A 21,412-nucleotide genomic window follows, 5' to 3' on the forward strand; every position below is an offset into this window, starting at 1 on the left:
GAGGTTTTGGTGCTTCGGGGCTCTGGAGATTTAAGACTTTGGAGCTTTAAGACTTTCGTGTTTTGAGACTTTGGGGCTTTAATGCTTCACTACTTTGATGCTTTAGTATTTTGGGGCTTTGAGGTTTAGGGGCGTTGGGACTTTTCAGTTTTGAGGTTTTGGGGGTTTTGGAACTCTAGCACTTTAGAACTTTGAGGTTTTGGGGCTTTGAGACTCTGGAGTTTTAAGTCTTTGGAGCTCTAAAAGACTTTGGAGCTTTGGGACTTTGATGCTTCAGTACTTTAATGCTTCAGTATTTTGGGGCTTTAAGGTTTAGGGGCGTTGGGACTTTTCAGTTTGAGGTTTTGGGGGTTTTGGAACTCTAGCACTTTAGAACTTTGAGGTTTTGGGGCTTTGAGACTCTGGAGTTTTAAGACTTTGGAGCTCTAAAAGACTTTGGAGCTTTGGGACTTTGATGCTTCAGTATTTTGGGGCTTTAAGGTTTAGGGGCGTTGGGACTTTTCAGTTTGAGGTTTTGGGGGTTTTGGAACTCTAGCACTTTAGAACTTTGAGGTTTTGGGGCTTTGAGACTCTGGAGTTTTAAGTCTTTGGAGCTCTAAAAGAATTTGGAGCTTTGGGACTTTGATGCTTCAGTACTTTGATGCTTCAGTATTTTGGGGCTTTAAGGTTTAGGGGCGTTGGGACTTTTCAGTTTTGAGGTTTTGGGGGTTTTGGAACTCTAGCACTTTAGAACTTTGAGGTTTTGGGGCTTTGAGACTCTGGAGTTTTAAGATTTTTGGAGCTTTAAGACTTTGGAACTTTAAGACTTTGATGCTTCAGTACTTTGATGCTTTAGTATTTTGGGGCTTTACGGTTTAGGGGCGTTGGGACTTTTGAGTTTTGAGGTTTTGGGGGCTTTGAAACTCTAGCACTTTGGAACTTGGGGTTTTGGGGCTTTGAGACTCTGGAGCTTTAAACCTGAAGCTTTAGGACTTTGATGCTTCACTACTTTGATGCTTTAATATTTTGGGCTTTGAACTTTTGAATCTAAAATCCCAGAATTCTTGAACGTCCAACACATTAAACACTTATATCCCATACTCCTAGAATCTTAGAAATCCAGACCCTTGATACATTTGAGTCCGCATCTCATCCCACAAAGTGCCACTCTACACATATACGCACAATACTCTCCGCAACAAAGAAAACTGGTCATCACAATCAAACACAGTAACACAGAAACGTAATACAAACCCTCGGGCAGTCCGAATGGGACTCTATCATTACACTTTCAAGCCACTCAGCGAATTAAGATTTTTGCCTCTTAATCACCAGTTTTGTTCCTCTTTTTCCCGTCAATAATTTCGTTCCATCATCGCGCCCGGTCAGCCAAGTTACATTTCTTCGCGAATACAAAGAATTTCCCATCGAGCGTACAAAACGTCTTCCGCCGCGATGCGGCGCGGCGGCCTGTCTCTTTAATGAGCGATTCTTTTTCACCTTTGAAAGCGTCAGTCGGTCAGCCAGCTGTAATTATACCAGTGTCCTTCGCTCCTAATCGTAAACACGTCGTATCCTCGATCGTGCGATCCGACAAAGACGGGACGCGACGTCTTGCGGCGCTGCCTCTGTTAATTGCCACTCATTTGTCGCGCTTAAGGGACAACTCTCTTCCTCCCTCATTTTTTTTTTTTTTATCAACGAAACTTCTTCGTCAATCAGACAATTGCTCGACGCGATACGATCTTGTCTGAGTTGTTTGTTTTTTTTTTTTTTATATTTCAACGTGCTCCCTCGAAGCACTACACGGTCACTCTTTTTCATACGGTTTTGAAAAACCACGGTATACACGGTGGATCCAAAATAATTCTATCTGTTCAATATATAAAAGGATCCATTAAATTATATATGTGTAGTCACCTCATCAATATTATCTTATTAATGCAGAATTATTATTGCAAATGATTATATTACAATTTGACAATATTGTATTTGCATAAACAGAGGTTAGTAATTCGTAAGAATATGGATATCGAGTAAATAATTCAATAATAAACGTAAGTTGTACAGGGCGGCTCAACAGTCACTGGACCATTTTAAAATGCAACTCTATAATTTTCTTCGATATTCGAGATTATACATTTTTAAACAAATTCAAATTTTAAATTAGTAACAGTTGGCCATTTTTTAAACCATTTTACTAATCTTTGTTTATTGAAATATATTGCAATATCACAATTCTCACTAACACAGGTTAGTAGTTCATAAAAATATAGATGTCGAGTAAATAATTCAATAATAAAAGTAAGTTATACAAGGTGGCAAGAACTCTATAATTTTCTTCGATATTCGAAATTATACATTTTTACACAAATTCAAATTTTAAATTAGTAACAGTTGGCCATTTTTTAAACCATTTTACTAATCTCTGTTTATTGAAATATATAATATTGCAATATCACAATTATTACTAACACAGGTTAGTAGTTCATAAAAATATAGATGTCGAGTAAATAATTCAATAATAAAAGTAAGTTATACAAGGTGGCAACAACTCTATAATTTTCTTCGATATTCGAAATTATACATTTTTAAACAAATTCAAATTTTAAATTAGTAACAGTTGGCCATTTTTTAAACCATTTTACTAATCTTTGTTTATTGAAATATATAATAGTGCAATATCACAATTATCACTAACACAGGTTAGTAGTTCATAAAAATATAGATATCGAGTAAATAATTCAATAATAAAAGTAAGTTATACAAGGTGGCAACAACTCTATAATTTTCTTCGATATTCGAAATTATACATTTTTAAACAAATTCAAATTTTAAATTAGTAACAGTTGGCCATTTTTTAAACCATTTTACTAATCTCTGTTTATTGAAATATATAATATTGCAATATCACAATTATTACTAACACAGGTTAGTAGTTCATAAAAATATAGATGTCGAGTAAATGATACAATAATAAGAGCAAGCTATATAAATGGCACCTTATCATTCTTTTAAAAGTCAAATTTATTCTTTTATAAACAAAAATGCTAAATTAGTGACTCACAATCATTTTTCTAAACATTTTAGAAAATTTCCTTTTGTACTTTTTTCTATATTTCGTAATTGTTCACGCGAGGGTTTTAACCCTTTACTTCACCGTGAGACATCCAAGATTTTTCAAACTCAATTTACAACGAATTTGCGCCGTCCACAGGAAATTGATTTGCAACCTCGACGAACAACAAGGTAGCACGTTATCGAGACCGATCGATCCACCAAAATTGCTGTGGAATTGTCAACACGGGACACCGTGGTAAAAACTGATGGTCGGCTAGGTACCCACGGAAAGAATTAATTGTAAGGTTGACGTTGATGTACAAAATCCTCTGGCCGCAGGACGATCCTTTGATGGTAAAATGTCTGGTAGCTAGACCAAGGACAGGCCAACGTTGCTGAGTGATTGATGACACTTGTAATTAAACACGCGGGCCCGTGACTCCCCCTATCCGTGTCATTAAACGAACCATATTTTCTTCTCTGTGTTCCATTTTTTTTCCCCTGTTCACTTAATAACGAGCATTTAATAGTAACGAACGAAACCGCGGTGGACGTGTGGCATTATCGATGGGAAATGATCGACTGCTGGCAGCTGACAAATATTTACCGTCATTGGGTTATAACCAGCTCGCCGGAAATTCAGCCTATGGCAATTCGTATCCACGTAATAATAGAGATAAATCATAGTACGCGTGTTATCGTATTTTTAATCCTACAGTTGCGTCAGCTACCTTTTTATGTTGGCACATAGGCAATTTTGTATTATTTAATGACATTAATGCTATTGTTATTTAATATTTAGACACACGGAAATTTATTTAACTATTTTTTATTTGGAACGTTTAATGAGTACATTTATTATTAAATATTATTATCTATATAATTTGTATCAGCTACTTTTTTATACTGGCACATAGGTAATTTTGTATTATTTAATATATTTAACATTACTGCTATTGTTATTTAATATTTAGACACTCGGAAATTTATTTGACTATTTTTTATTTGGAACGTTTAATGAGTACATTTATTATTAAATATTATTATCTATATAATTTGCATCAGCTACTTTTTTATACTGGCACATAGGTAATTTTGTATTATTTAATATATTTGACATTACTGCTATTGTTATTTAATATTTAGACACTCGGAAATTTATTTAACTATTTTTTATTTGTGACGTTTAATGAGAATACATTTATTATTAAATATTATTATCTATATAATTTGCATCAAGTACTTTTTTATAGTGGCACATAGGTAATTTTATATTATTTAATATATTTGACATTGCTGCTATTTTTATTTAATATTTAGACACTCGGAAATTTATTTAACTATTTTTTATTTGTGACATTTAATGAGTATATTTATTGTTAAATATTATTACCTATCATTTGATATTATTTAATATCTTTAATATGGCAATCACGTTATTATTTAGTATTTAGGTACTCAAAAATTTATTCTACTGCTTTGTATTCGAGATTTTTTAAATTTGGTAAGTTGTGACGTGGAAAAATAGACGGTTTGATAATATTGAACACGACAATTGAAGGGGTGGATGGATAAAGGTGTCAAGTAACAAATTGTGAGTTTTACAGAAAAAGATACAAAAAAAGATAATAATTATCCTCATCCATCAAGAAAGGACAACATATTTTGTTAAAAACTCTTTTACAGAAAACAAACTTGACACCTTTATCCATCCACCCCTTCAATTATTTTACGATTTAATATTCAGCTACCCAAAAATGTATTTGAAATGCATTTTAAATGTATTTTATTTGAACAAATTATACATTTATACGAACCTGCAAGCGAAAGTCAGTGCTCTTCGAACCTAAGCAAGTGTCCGCTTGAAGGTGGGATGTGATACAAGATGGCGGACGAGCAAATTCTATTCCCATGAATTTTTTTTCGAAAATGTCGTATCTGCAGACAGCACTAGAAACAGCTGTTCAGTCGGGGACATCGATCCGTCTGTCGTGTCGCGACATCCGACACTGAAGTCTGAATAGAAGCCATTGTACCGCGACATTGTAACGACTCGATCGAACCAGTATCGTAACGGTCGAACGACTTTGCAATGCCAGCGACTACCGCGAGAAATTGTTTCGCAAAGTAGTTCGCACAGGTGGTGCCGGATGATTCGGTCTTGGTTCGAGGGACATTTCTATTTTCCTTGCTTCTCCCTTCTTCAGCCTCTCCCCCCTCCCCCTCTCCTCAGAATCGTCCGCGTTTCTTCCTTGTTCCCACCATTGTTTGAGAAACGCCAGTCAAACTTGATGAATCTTTCATGCGAACGGCCGAAACCTGATGGAATTTCTTATGGCACTTCGAAAAAGTTCCCGCCGACAGCCCCGGCTGTCGAACAACTGCAACACGCGAGCCAGCGGTTCCGCGAGCAATTATCGCAATTTTACCGCGAATTTCTGCCGTTAGTTTCCCCATCGACAGGTTGGACAGTTGCGAAAATTTCTAAGTGGGGATAAAAATTGTAGTATTTTTAGTTGGAAGATTAATTAATAATTTTCTGGGCAAGCTAACGCTGTGGTTTAATCGGCACAACCTTCAGAAACAATAGGATATTATCAAAAAAATAGTTTTGCGCCATTTATGGATGCTTCATTGGCATTATGTGTACCATAACTTTGTTATTGATAATTATTTTTTTATGGAACTTCGATCAATTTATCCGTGAGATTTTCCCGATTAAAATGAGCCCAAGCACGATATAATTCGAAGCACATCCTCTATTATACGAACCGTCGATTAAAAAATTTTCTACAAAAATTCCAAAGTGGGGATAAAAATTGTAGTATTTTTAGTCAGAAGATTAATTAATAATTTTCTGGGCAAGCTAACGCTGTGGTTTAATCGGCACAACCTTCAGAAACAATAGGACATTATCAAAAAAATAGTTGTGCGCCATTTATGGATGCTTCATTGGCATTATGTGTACCATAACTTTGTTATTGATAATTATTTTTTTATGGAACTTCGATCAATTTATCCGTGAGATTTTCCCGATTAAAATGAGCCCAAGCACGATATAATTCGAAGCACATCCTCTGTTATACGAACCGTCGATTAAAAAATTTTCTACAAAAATTCCAAAGTGGGGATAAAAATTGTAGTATTTTTAGTCAGAAGATTAATTAATAATTTTCTGGGCAAGCTAACGCTGTGGTTTAATCGGCACAACCTTCAGAAACAATAGGACATTATCAAAAAAATAGTTTTGCGCCATTTATGGATGCTTCATTGGCATTATGTGTACCATAACTTTGTTATTGATAATTATTTTTTTATGGAACTTCGATCAATTTATCCGTGAGATTTTCCCGATTAAAATGAGCCCAAGCACGATATAATTCGAAGCACATCCTCTATTATACGAACCGTCGATTAAAAAATTTTCTACAAAAATTCCAAAGTGGGGATAAAAATTGTAGTATTTTTAGTCAGAAGATTAATTAATAATTTTCTGGGCAAGCTAACGCTGTGGTTTAATCGGCACAACCTTCAGAAACAATAGGACATTATCAAAAAAATAGTTTTGCGCCATTTATGGATGCTTCATTGGCATTATGTGTACCATAACTTTGTTATTGATAATTATTTTTTTATGGAACTTCGATCAATTTATCCGTGAGATTTTCCCGATTAAAATGAGCCCAAGCACGATATAATTCGAAGCACATTTGCCCGTTTAATCCACGATTTCGTAGAACCTCTATTATCCGAACCGTCGATTAAAAAATTTTCTACGAAAATTCCAAGCAGGTTCAAATCAATACCTATGTGTTCGGCGACTTTTTATATCAACTTTTAAGAATCCTAAGGGTTTCAGTAAGCCAGCTTTTCGACCAGCCGAACTCCGAATCGATAAAATCCCGAGCACACGTTCGCCGTGTCGTCCCGTCTTTTGTTCAGCAGTCCGTGAAGTCTCGAAATTCGCGTAAGCGCGAAACTCGATCAATTATGCAGCGCACTGCAGCCAGGCAAGCAGGCGAACTTGGAGGATTCCGTTGGATCAACAGGACGCCCAAAGTGGCTAAGAGAAAAGCATCGGATAAAACATGGAATAGAAACCAGATTCTACAGACGGACGGACGGATTCCTGTCAGGTGAAATTCACCGTTCCCGTTGCCGAAGTTTCCCCCTATGGAAGGTAATGGCGGCGTACACACACGGGAAAACAGACATCACGCTCGGATGGATTAAGGCTTCTCTGCTTAACCAGCGGATTCGTTTGCCTGGCAAGTTTCGTCGAGCAGTTACGCTCGCCGCTCAACGCGCTTCGTCACACTGCTCTTATAGCGGTTACGGGTAACCTAAGACCAGCCGCCTAACTATGTACTATAGCTGCGGCTGCTAAGCGAAGTGTTTGAGGCCGACGTCCCCGATTCGGAGTGATCTAATCATTTACTTTTGTATCACAGAACTGTTTAACCGGACAACCTTTTCAGGCTACCATTCTTGTAGAGCACGAAAAGACGGGTCGAACGAGTATAATGAACCTACAGTTCCGATCATTCTATCTCGAGATATTAGTGTCTGAATATTTTTTGAAAATTGTTTTAGATTTTCAAACTAAAATATCTGGAGATGGAATGGTCTGAATGGTATGTTCATTATACTCGTTGGACTCGTCTTTTCTTGCTCTAGAAGAATATGGAAGAGAAGATACAGGGTGTCGTAGAAAAAAATGATGCTAATCTTTAAATCTCGTGAAACGATTGGTTTTGGGTAAAATGCAGGGCAAGTTCGTGTATTTGGAGGTCACTGAAGACGTTTTCATGTAAATCTAGTAGAAATGGTCTGACGAGATGGCGAAGCAAAAAGAAGGTGGTCAGAAACGAATGAGAGTCGTGTTCCTACAAATGATCAGTTCGCGAATGTTTTATTGGGACGTTTGAGAACAGAGAATAGCCCGGTTGTTCATGTGTATCCTAAGCCATTGAATGACTATGGTACACACAACAGGTGAACCGTTTAGCACCTGAACGAAATCGTTCGGTGGTGCCCGCGACTGCTAAGCGAAGTGTTTGAGGCCGACGTCCCCGATTCGGAGTGATCTAATCATTTACTTTTGTATCACAGAACTGTTTAAGCGGACAACCTTTTCAGGTGAACAACCTTATATGTAGTTTTCTTCGACATTCTTGTAGAGCACGAAAAGACGGGTCGAACGAGTATAATGAACCTACAGTTCCGATCATTCTATCTCGAGATATTCGTGTCTGAATATTTTTTGAAAATTGTTTTAGATTTTCAAACGAAAATATCTGGAGATGGAATGGTCGGAATGGTATGTTCATTATACTCGTTCGACTCGTCTTTTCTTGCTCTAGAAGAATATGGAAGAGAAGATACAGGGTGTCGTAGAAAAAAATGATGCCAATCTTGAAATCTCGTGAAACGATTGGTTTTGGGTAAAATGCAGGGCAAGTTCGTGTATTTGGAGGTCACTGAAGACGTGTTCATGTAAATCTAGTAGAAATGGTCTGACGAGATGGCGAAGCAAAAAGAAGGTGGTCAGAAACGAATGAGAGTCGTGTTCCTACAAATGACCAGTTCGCGAATGTTTTATTGGGACGTTTGATAACAGAGAATAGCCCGGGTGTCCATGTGTATCCTAAGCCATTGAATGACTATGGTACACACAACAGGTGAATCGTTTAGCACCCGAACGAAATCGTTCGGTGGTGCCCGCGACTGCTAAGCGAAGTGTTTGAGGCCGACGCGACGTCCCCGATCCGGAGTGATCTAATCATTTACTTTTGTATCACAGAACTGTTTAAGCGGACAACCTTTTCAGGTGAACAACCTTATAGTATTTTTCGACATTCTTGTAGAGCATGAAAAGACGGGTCGAACGAGTATAATGAACCTACAGTTCCGATCATTCTATCTCGAGATATTCGTGTCTGAATACTTTTCGAAAATTGTTTTAGATTTTCAAACGAAAATATCTGGAGATGGAATGGTCTGAATGGTATGTTCATTATACTCGTTCGACTCGTCTTTTCTTGCCCTAGAAGAATATGGAAGAGAAGATACAGGGTGTCGTACAAAAAAATGATGCTAATCTTGAAATCTCGTGAAACGATTGGTTTTGGGTAAAATGCAGGGCAAGTTCGTGTATTTGGAGGTCACTGAAGACGTGTTCATGTAAATCTAGTCTAGTAGAAATCGACTGACGAGATGGCGAAGCAAAAAGAAGGTCAGAAACGAATGCGAGTCGTGTGTTCCTACAAATGACCAGTTCGCGAATGTTTTATTGGGACGTTTGAGAACAGAGAATAGCCCGGGTGTCCATGTGTATCCTAAGCCATTGAATGACTATGGTACACACAACAGGTGAACCGTTTAGCACCCGAACGAAATCGTTCGGTGGTGCCCGCGACTGCTAAGCGAAGTGTTTGAGGCCGACTTCGCGATTCGGAGTGATCTAATCATTTACTTTTGTATCACAGAACTGTTTAAGCGGACAACCTTTTCAGGTGAACAACCTTATATGTAGTTTTCTTCGACATTCTTGTAGAGCACGAAAAGACGGGTCGAACGAGTATAATGAACCTACAGTTCCGATCATTCTATCTCGAGATATTCGTGTCTGAATACTTTTCGAAAATTGTTTTAGATTTTCAAACGAAAATATCTGGAGATGGAATGGTCTGAATGGTATGTTCATTATACTCGTTGGACTCGTCTTTTCTTGCCCTAGAAGAATATGGAAGAGAAGATACAGGGTGTCGTAGAAAAAAATGATGCTAATCTTGAAATCTCGTGAAACGATTGGTTTTGGGTAAAATGCAGGGCAAGTTCCTGTATTTGGAGGTCACTGAAGACGTGTTCATGTAAATCTAGTAGAAATGGTCTGACGAGATGGCGAAGCAAAAAGAAGGTGGTCAGAAACGAATGAGAGTCGTGTTCCTACAAATGATCAGTTCGCGAATGTTTTATTGGGACGTTTGAGAACAGAGAATAGCCCGGTTGTCCATTTGTATCCTAAGCCATTGAATGACTATGGTACACACAACAGGTGAACCGTTCAGCACCCTAACGAAATCGTTCGGTGGTGCCCGCGACTGCTAAGCGAAGTGTTTGAGGCCGACGCGACGTCCCCGATCCGGAGTGATCTAATCATTTACTTTTGTATCACAGAACTGTTTAAGCGGACAACCTTTTCAGGTGAACAACCTTATAGTATTTTTCGACATTCTTGTAGAGCATGAAAAGACGGGTCGAACGAGTATAATGAACCTACAGTTCCGATCATTCTATCTCGAGATATTAGTGTCTGAATATTTTTTGAAAATTGTTTTAGATTTTCAAACGAAAATATCTGGAGATGGAATGGTCTGAATGGTATGTTCATTATACTCGTTGGACTCGTCTTTTCTTGCTCTAGAAGAATATGGAAGAGAAGATACAGGGTGTCGTAGAAAAAAATGATGCTAATCTTGAAATCTCGTGAAACGATTGGTTTTGGGTAAAATGCAGGGCAAGTTCGTATATTTGGAGGTCACTGAAGACGTTTTCATGTAAATCTAGTAGAAATGGTCTGACGAGATGGCGAAGCAAAAAGAAGGTCAGAAACGAATGCGAATCGTGTGTTCCTACAAATGACCAGTTCGCGAATGTTTTATTGGGACGTTTGAGAACAGAGAATAGCCCGGGTGTCCATGTGTATCCTAAGCCATTGAATGACTATGGTACACACAACAGGTGAACCGTTTAGCACCCGAACGAAATCGTTTGGTGGTGCCCGCGGCTGCCGTCGCGTCGGGGATCGATGATATTCTCGGCGCGGCGCGGCGCGAGAAAGAAGGAAGCCGCTCGCAAAATATATACAAGGGGTCCGTCTCGATTGTTATCGTGATAGGGTTATGCCCCCGTCGTCCCGGTGCGGTCTCGGTCTCGATCCCGCAGCCGAAGAAGAAAAACGCGATACGATCTCGTTCCGGCCAGCAGGTCGCTCTCCACGCAGCCGTTCCTCTCTCGTAATTACGAAATTGCCTCTTTGAAAGATCCGCTCCGCTCCGCACTCGCTCTCTCTCTCTCTCTCTCTCTATTTTCTTTTCCATCGGTTGCCCGTCGTTTCTCGCCGTGTATCCCCTCTCTCACCCTCCGACATTCCTCCTTTTTCCTCGACGTCATCGCGAAATCGGCAACGCATTATCCTCCCATCCCCCCCCCCCCACCACCACGATTACCTCTCCCCCACCTCCTTCGATGATCGTCCTCCTCGTCCTGATCGTTTGATCCTCTTCCATCTCTTCTTCTCAGATTCTTCTTCTCTGCTCCCGCGTTTTTTTTTTCTTTCTAGACCATCCACCGTTCCGAAACTCCCTCGCCGATAACAGTCCATCCTTCTTTCGTCGCTCGGGTTACCGCGATGGGTAATTTTAACGCCCGGCCAGTCCCGCCGAACGACTTCATCCTCCGGAACCAGCTGATCATCTCTCTGCCTCTGATCTTCGAGATCCGCGATCGTTTATCCCAGCCGTATCCCACCCCCGCAGACGCCGATTACCGAAAGGTGTCGACCGAACAGCTTCAACCCGAGTGCTCCGGATTCGATACTTAGCACTGTTTCGATGGAATCGCTCCGGGAATGGCTATGGTCACTTCGATGAGTCCTCGCTACTGATGGAAACGTTTAGTTCGCCCCACGAACACCCTATTCGCTATCGGATGGCAGAGAATGCGATCTTCAACGCTGCCACTTGGTCCATTAGAAGTTTTATATAGAATTGTCTATAATTTACACTTTTAATCGCAATTATTTTTCCAACACTGTTTTACCAACGTATCCGCGACACTTTCCCGATTAAAATGATACCAAACACGACCCAGATCGTCCTATATTTGCGCGATTGATACACGATTTTGTAGAACCTCGCTTATCCGAACTGTTTATATTCAAGCTGTGATAACTTCGTTAAAAATGATCGTAGAACTGTGAACTTGGGCTCGTTTCAAAGCTTGAACTTTCTACTTTTGCATGGCGTTGTTTAGTTTGTTCCAAGATGTTTATCCATAACGTAGCAAATAAAAGAACCGAGGACTCTTTTCGTCTCTGCTATATATTGAATTACGATCTTTAAAATCTTCTAATGTTTAAGTTTCTCGTTTTTTATGTTGTTGCAGTTCAGTAAAAGAGTGTATTGTCGAAGCTCGATATTGTTGATGGTGTATTGTCGTCACGTCAGATTTAAATTGGAGAACGATCGATCTAATTTATTATAACATTGTACCGACCCAGCTATTATGATCGACGAATGAATATCGCAAATCTCACTAACACCGAGAGTCCAGCCGAGTTTTCAGGACGCGTTAATACTCGAAGAAGCTTACCTTGGAATCAGATGGTGATTGATTGTACATGTCATCATTATAATTCCGCTTTGAATGCACTGCTTACTGCAACGATGATGAACTGTTCTGAAAGGGTCATTCCGTTTCTTCTTTTTTCTTTTTTTGTTCTTCTGTCGTTTCTTTTTTTTCTTAATAATTCTTCGCGCGTTTTGTGCCAACATTCTTTCCTCCATTAATACGGACTGCCATAAAAGATCTATGTTACACCGAGAGACCGACTGCAGATTCTCATTACATTCGAATCGCTGCGGGGAAATAAACTCGCCCCTAAAAATCGGTAATCTCATTTGCGTTTTTATCCGACATTTAAATGGAACCTCTGCGGGCTTTTTCTGGCGCGGCAACGGGCGCGTGATGTTTTATTATTATCATTAGTGTGTAGGAGATATTTCTCTGAAAGAATTTCACGGTCGGAATACATGAAATTCGAAATTCACAAAAAAAAAATGCTTTGAACACGATTCTTCCGAATATTATTAACCAGCTTTTATCATATTACGGCACAGCGAATACTTGGAAATTTTCTTGGGATGTTTTGCCACGTTTTGTAATTTTCCAGGTGCTTCCGGACCGTTTTCGCTCACAAAGAAAATTCAGCTCTACTCTGAAGAACAGTAAAGCTCAAATAGTTCAGACAACAAAGTTATGGTACCTTCAAAGGGCACACTGCGAAGTCAAATTCACTTAGTATACGAAGTCCCTTTTAACGTCTCTGGAGAACTTGGAAAAACTCCAATCATTTTGCATTCATTTAAAGTGTGCATAAATATTCATATTTAATGATCGATTTTTGTAATAAAGATGGAGCAGCGAATATTGAAATAGAGAATTAATTGTTTATTCGGATATCTTAAGTAAGACCGTGGTAAGTAAGTGGGGTAAGTCCGTTTACGGGGCAAGTCCGTTAATTGGTCATTTTTGTTATAACATGAACGAAATTTCTCCAGCTTGTATTTATTAATGTAGTATAAGTTAGTATGAACTATTCTACATAGATGTCGCCCAAGAATAAAGGTGTTTTCCTCGCTTAAATCAACCAATGGCAAAAAGTCAAGTGCGAGGTACACGTACAACTTTGAGGTTACCCTGAACGTGCAATAGTTTACAAGTTATTAATATATTCTGTGTTATTATTTTAGATAAGTAGAAAAAATATTGATGTAGGTTTACATTAAATAAACCGTTTTTATTATTGTATTTTTTAAAATTTATTGAGAAAAACACTAAGACGCACTTGCCCCGTAAATACTACTACACGGGGCAAGTGCGTACGATCACGGTGGGGTAAGTCCGTACTGTATGGGTAACTATAAAACTAAACAATATATTTAATGTAATAAAAAGCATTTTGTAGCACTACCCACTTACTAATTGTAAGTTTTTGGAGGAAGTGTTACCACTCCCTGTAGTATCCCATATTTAACTGTGGTCAAACTATGGATAAACTATGGAGCTAGTGTTAATGTTAAAGATGGGTGAAGGAAAACAATCCCACAGTGGCTTATTTGCCAACAACACCCGGTGAACCAGGCGGTCACCCATCCAAGTGCTGATCACGCTCGACGCTGTTTAACTTCGGTGATCGCACGAGGACCGAGTCTTGCGGCGAGCTGGATAATATTAATAATGTAAATTCTTTTCTTGCCCCGTAGCACTTGAAACAAGGTTCGACAGCATTTTACCACGTTTTTTTTTTAAAACTTTGTTTTAATATCACTGTATGCCCTTTCATATTTCAGCATAAAAGTACTTGTTTGTTTAAAAATGGATGACTATAAAACTAAACAATATAATTTAATGCAATAAGAAGCATTTTGTAGCAGGCTTGATAATAATACTTTTCTTGCCCTGTAGCACTTGAAACAAGGTTCGACAGCATTTTACCACGTTTTTTTTTAAAACTTTGTTTTAATATCACTGTATCCCCTTTCATATTTCAGCATAAAAGTACTTGTTTGTTTAAAAATGGATGACTATAAAACTAAACAATATAATTTATTAATGCAATAAGAAGCATTTTGTAGCAGGCTTGATAATAATACTTTTCTTGCCACGTAGCACTTGAAACAAGGTTCGACAGCATTTTACCACGTTTTTTTTTAAAACTTTGTTTTAATATCACTGTATCCCCTTTCATATTTCAGCATAAAAGTACTTGTTTGTTTAAAAATGGATGACTATACAACTAAACAATATAATTTAATGCAATAAGAAGCATTTTGTAGCAGGCTTGATAATAATTCTTTTCTTGCCCCGTAGCGCTTGAAACAAGTTTCGAAAGCATTTTTAACTATCACAGATGGACTTGCCCCATTTTCGGGGCAAGTGCGTCCTAGTTGACACTTTGTACAATATCCTATCAAAATGATAATTTTCAAGCAAAATTAGAATCCTACAGAATACTAATCCATCAGTAATAACTGTCGCAAGAGTTTGATACCAAGAACGTTAAGTTTTTACATACCAGACTGAAAATACATCAGTTTAAAGTCGAACTTTGCAAAAACTAGGGCGGACTTATCCCCCTCCACCTTAATAAATAGTAGAAAACACAGAAAAGTAGTTCGTTAAATGAAAATAGTAGTACAAAGTGTTTATGAATGATGAAAAGGTACCTTATAGCACATCTGATGGCCTTATAAATTGTCAACAAGTTTTTACGTTAACTATAATGACTTTTTACCTAAATTGCGCTGGTACAACGGGAAATCGTAATTTTACTGCACGTCATTCGCCGTCGTGTCGGTCGCACGCCATAATAGTTTGTTAATTAGCTAAATTTAAAGGGGCTGATAAAATTAATTCACATTTAAATGGCCAATTAGCCCGAAGATTAACGCGAGCTGATTACGTCGGGCCACTCTTATTCTCTTCAAGCTCTTTCAAAATATCGTTTCCGTATTATTGGAGCATTTGTGACACGCGTCGAGCATGATCATTATATTTGTATTAATATCTTGAAAATGTTGCTGAAAAATATAGAACGGATCAGTTAAATTTGATCATTCGGAATGTCTGTAATCCATTGTCCGATTATGCGATGCAAATATAATTGTCTTATTTACATTTTACATAAAAATTTCCCAGATTTGTTTATTAACATTTACATTATTTTTGAAATGAAGACTAAAAAAGCTTGAAATTCAAATTACATAAAAATTTCCCAGATTTGTTTATTAACATTTACATTATTTTTGAAATGAAGACTAAAAAAGCTTGAAATTCAAATTACATAAAAATTTCCCAGATTTGTTTGTTAACATTTACATTATTTTTGAAATGAAGACTAAAAAAGCTTGAAATTCGAATTACATATAAATTTTCCAGATTTGTTTATTAATATTTACATTATTTTTGAAATGAAGACTAAAAAAGCTTGAAATTCAAATTACATATAAATTTTCCAGATTTGTTTATTAATATTTACATTATTTTTGAAATGAAGATTAAAAAAGCTTGAAATTCAAATTACATAAAAATTTCCCAGATTTGTTTATTAACATTTACATTATTTTTGAAATGAAGACTAAAAAAGCTTGAAATTCAAATTACATAAAAATTTCCCAGATTTGTTTATTAACATTTACATTATTTTTGAAATGAAGACTAAAAAAGCTTGAAATTCAAATTACATAAAAATTTCCCAGATTTGTTTATTAACATTTACATTATTTTTTAAATGGAGACTACAAAGCTTGAAATTCAAATTACATAAAAATTTCCCAGATTTGTTTATTAACATTTACATTATTTTTGAAATGAAGACTAAAAAAGCTTGAAATTCAAATTACATAAAAATTTCCCAGATTTGTTTATTAATATTTTTTACATTATTTTCGACATGGAGACTACAAAGCTTGAAATTCAAATTACATATAAATTTCCCAGATTTGTTTATTAACATTTACATTATTTTTGACATGGAGACTACAAAGCTTGAAATTCAAATTACATATAAATTTCCCAGATTTGTTTATTAACATTTACATTATTTTTGACATGGAGACTACAAAGCTTGAAATTCAAATTACATAACAATTTCCCAGATTTGTTTATTAATATTTACATTATTTTTGGCATGTAGACTACGAAGATTGAAATTCAAATCTGAATACTGCAATAGCATTATTAATTAATGTATCAGCCATATTTCATAAATTGTTATTAATCAGCACATTTAGGAATTTAACAGATTCAAATGTTAATAGATTTAATGTGAAATAAAGTCAGGAGAATATAACAAGTTTATACTTCATTTTTTACTTCGATCTCAGTCTCGTTTCATTCGATCGAACTGGATTCCACTTGTTTAATTAAATAATTTATTTAAATTATTATCAACCAATCAGGAACCTAGTTCAGCTTATTAATTATTGAATTATGTATTTTACGAATTCGTAATGCGTAACATCGCTAAACTGGAATCGAGACGTAATCTCGTGGATACTAATTTAATAAAAATATTGCTGTGAGAGGAAATAATTTACTATTTCAACCGTTATATTTATTAAACAAACTCGGTTTCGCGAGAGCTTCCGCAATCTTTATGAGAAATCTACCGATTTTTAAATCTACGAAAACCGGTTCGTTAACTAGAACGATTTCAAAGATCAAATCGAGATTTAACGATCTACAGTTAACCTGAAAGACGTTCTGTAACACGTTTCCGCCGTATATCCTGAAACTACCAATTAAAATCGCTATCTCGATCCTCGATCGATCTTCGAAACAGACGACGAAATCCACGATCGGAAGAATTCTTTTTCAACCGGCTCGACACATTTCGATCGTAGGGCAGATTGCATTTCTGCGTTTAATTGCTTCGAACGTCTAAATAATAAGAAAACGTATGTATACAATTATAATCCTACATGTTGACCTGAAGGGTAGTTTTTTATTAATTTTTCCTATTTGGACATAAGCGAAAATTCTGAAAAAAATCTGTCGGATGTCAAACACCCAGATACACATATTGTAATTAATTCAGATTTTTATGAAGAACATTCTAGTTGTAAAAAATTAGAAACTTTAAAAAAAAATTGGTGTGATGCAGATTTTGACTTGTTTACCCTATTTGGTCATGAGGGAAAATTCTGAAAAAAATCTGACGGATGTCAAACACCCATTCACTTACACTGGAATTAATTCAGAATTTTAAGTAAAACATATTCTGGTGGTAAAAAATCAAAAACCTAGAAAAAAATTAGAATAGTGCAAATTTTGGCTTATTCACCCTATTTGGACATAAGCGAAAATTCTGAAAAAAATCTGTCGGATGTCAAACACCCAGATGCACATACTGTAATTAATTCAGAATTTTAAGTAAAACATTCTGGTGGTAAAAAATCAAAAACCTAGAAAAAAATTAGAATGGTGCAAATATTTTGGCCTGTTCACCCTATTTGGACATAAGCGAAAATTCTGGAAAAAATCTGTCTGATGTCAAACACCCAGATACACATACTGTAATTAATTCAGATTTTTAAGTAGAACATTCTGGTGGTAAAAAATCAAAAACCTAGAAAAAAATTAGAATGGTGCAAATATTTTGGCCTGTTCACCCTATTTGGACATAAGCGAAAATTCTGAAAAAAATCTGTCGGATGTCAAACATCCAGATGCACATACTGTAATTAATTCAGATTTTTAAGTAGAACGTTCTAGTTGTAAAGGATGTAAAGAGTCAGCTTCAGTACCGTAGTTTAAGGTAGAAAGGGGAGCAATATAAGGAATCCTTCGAATCCAAGTCTCGGATTTGAGAAGATTCGCAGTGACAGAAGACGTAAGCAGTCGGATGTCGTACACACAAGTGCAGACACATAAATGGATGGCATCGGGCACGGTTGGCCATGGACGAAACTGGTCGTGAAACCTCCTGGGACGAGCATGGCTCTCCGTGGTCTGTTGGTCTCTTCGTCGTAGTCGTAGGAACCCCTCACGAGATATTCGACACTAGAAGCCATGTTACGCAGTCGGCGTCGCTGTCAGTATCGGTCGTCGTTCACCCTTCATCATCGTCAGCTTTAACCGGTCAGTGGAAGTATCGATCGCAGTATCGGGTTCCAACGAACGCCTGCCCACGCGACAACTTCCTTTCTTTCACCTCGGGTTCTTCCTGCTGTGATCAGAGTGTCTACGACCGCGTAGAAAACCCGCGACTGATATATTCCTTCCGTGTATTTAATCTATTTTAAAGACAAAACGTATCCCCGGTTTTTAATTTTTTTATGTCATGGGAAAATATCTTGGAATAAAATGAACAACGCCATGCAAAAGTAGAAGGTTCAAGCTTTAAAACGAGTCCAAGTTCACAGTTCTACGATAATTTTTTACGAAGTTATGACAGTTTGAATGTCAACAGTTCGGATAAGCGAGGCTCTACTAAATCGTGTACTAAACACGCAAACATAGACCGACCTGGGTCGTGTTTGGTATCATTTCAATCGCAAAAATATCACGGATATGATAAGAAAAGTATTACAAGGAATTCATTACTTCCAATTGAACGGTATGCCAATTTAGTCAGTAATTACGTTCACCGTTTCACGAAAGAAAACAGACAGGTCCGCTTCGAGTGGAAGAACTTGGTATCGACTGGGGTCCCTGAAGCAGTTCGAACTCGCGAAAGAGCGTCCTTATTACCAGTCCGGTAATCTCGATGATCGCGGTAATAAAACGCCACCGGGTAGAAGGGAAAAGTTTCCAGCTATTCAATTACAGCAATAAATCGCGAAGTAGCCGATGCTCCAATAAAATCGACGAATGGAGACGAGTGGCGGGCTGATCGTTGTTGGTAGAAGGTAAAAGATAGAAGAAGAAGAGGTAGAGATGGAGGAAAGGAGGGGGGGGGGGATGGGCAGGTAGCAGGAGCAAAAGGAATCAGCGACCTTGCCGGAACACGACGGAGGCCGCGGATTCCAGACAGGTCTCTGTCCCCTTTCCGTCCTCTCCCGGTCTCTCTGTTTTCATGGTGCACCACGGTGGTGAGATCGCCCCCGGCGCGAGAAAGGATCGCAGGTGATTATGGGAAGGCCCCCGGAGCCTCCGGGCCGGGAGGCAGATCAGACGTGCCGCCTTCTGCGATGACGGAGCGATCCTCGCAAAAAATCGGCCGCCGGGTCCTGTGTTCTCTTCGCGCAGCCCGGCCAAAGTATAAGGTTCGGGCCCTCTGGTGTGAGACCGAGGCCGATTAATCACCTGGCAGCTATGGAAACACGTCCACAAGACATCGGGGGCAAGTATTTTGCATCGTTCCCCCCCTTTCACCCCCTTTGCGTCGCGCTCCTTCTCTCAGCTTTGTTCGAGCCTCCAGTCAATAACCGAAAATTTATGAATCTTCGAAATGTCAACTGTTCTGCGTCGTTCCCCCCTTTGCGTCGCACTCCTTCTCTCAGCTTTGCTCAAGTCCCCAGTGAATGTGAGCAAAATTTATTTCGATGACGATTCTTCAAAATGTATTTTGCACCATACCCCCTTTGCGTCGCACTCTTTCTCCAGCTTTGTTCAAGCCTCCAGTTAATAACCGAAAATTTTTATGAATCTTCGAAATGTCAACTATTCTGCGTCGTTCCCCCCTTTGCGTTGCACTCCTTCTCTCTGCTTTGTTCAAGACTCCAGTTAATCAGCAAAATTTATCTTGATGACAATTCTTCAAAATGTATTTTGCATCCTACCTCCTTTGCGTCGCGCTCCTTCTCTCAGCTTTGTCCGAGCCTCCAGTCAATAACTGAAATTTATTTATGAATCTTCGAAATGTCAACTGTTCCGCGTCATTCCCCCCTTTGCGTCATTCCCCCTTTGCATCGCACTTCTTCTCTCAGCTTTGCTCAAGTCCCCAGTGAATGAGCAAAATTTATTTCATTGACGATTCTTCAAAATGTATTTTGCATCACACCCCCTTTGCGTCGCACTCCTTCTCTCAGCTTTATTCAAGTCTCCAGTCAATAAGCAAAATTTATATTGATGATGATTCTACAAAATGTACTTTGCATCATACCCCCTTTGCGTCGCACTTCTTCTCTCAGCTTTGCTCAAGTCCCCAGTGAATGAGCAAAATTTATTTCATTGACGATTCTTCAAAATGTATTTTGCATCACACCCCCTTTGCGTCGCACTCCTTCTCTCAGCTTTATTCAAGCCTCCAGTCAATAAGCAAAACTTATATTGATGATGATTCTACAAAATGTACTTTGCATCATACCCCCTTTGCGTCGCACTTCTTCTCTCAGCTTTGCTCAAGTCCCCAGTGAATGAGCAAAATTTATTTCATTGACGATTCTTCAAAATGTATTTTGCATCACACCCCCTTTGCGTCGCACTCCTTCTCTCAGCTTTATTCAAGCCTCCAGTCAATAAGCAAAATTTATATTGATGATGATTCTACAAAATGTACTTTGCATCATACCCCCTTTGCGTCGCACTGTTTCTCTCAGCTTTGTTCAAGCCTCCAGACAATAACCGAAATTTATTTATGAATCTTCATAATGTCAACTGTTCCGCGTCATTCCTCCCTTTGCGTCGTTCCCCCCTTTGCGTCGCACTTCTTCTCTCAGCTTTGTTCGAGCCTCCGGACAATAACCGAAATTTATTTATGAATCTTCATAATGTCAACTGTTCCGCGTCATTCCTCCCTTTGCGTCGTCCCCCCTTTGCGTCGTCCCCCCTTTGCGTCGTCCCCCCTTTGCGTCGCACTTCTTCTCTCAGCTTTGCTAAAGTCCCCAGTGAATGAGCAAAATTTATTTCGATGACGATTCTTCAAAATGTATTTTGCATCACACCCCCTTTGCGTCGCACTCCTTCTCTCAGCTTTGTTCAAGCCTCCAGTCAACAACCAGAATTTATTTTGGCGAGATGTGGCGCAATCCTCCGAATCACACCGAAACCAATCACCAAACCTCATCAAGAAAAGATCAGCCAACATTTCCTGGACCAAGTACCAACTCGGTCCGCCGCACACCCAGGATTCGCCTAATCAAGT

The 21,412-nt window shown here is 38.2% G+C and overlaps 1 protein-coding gene and 1 long non-coding RNA gene across 4 annotated transcripts in view; both read left to right on the forward strand.

The window, feature by feature from the left end:
- The window catches only part of LOC143218661 (uncharacterized), a 36,034-nt gene extending 21,483 nt beyond the window's left edge, over positions 1-14,551 (forward strand). Inside the window, exon 2 of the long non-coding RNA XR_013011136.1 lies at positions 4-14,551. This is a non-coding gene — a long non-coding RNA (uncharacterized LOC143218661). The remainder of the gene's footprint in view (positions 1-3) is intronic.
- The window catches only part of Stet (stem cell tumor), a 578,556-nt gene that overhangs the window by 214,750 nt on the left and 342,394 nt on the right, over positions 1-21,412 (forward strand). The gene's annotated exons all lie outside the window — the stretch shown is intronic.

This window comes from Lasioglossum baleicum, chromosome 20 (assembly GCF_051020765.1).
Source record: "Lasioglossum baleicum chromosome 20, iyLasBale1, whole genome shotgun sequence".
Lineage (NCBI taxonomy): Eukaryota > Metazoa > Arthropoda > Insecta > Hymenoptera > Halictidae > Lasioglossum > Lasioglossum baleicum.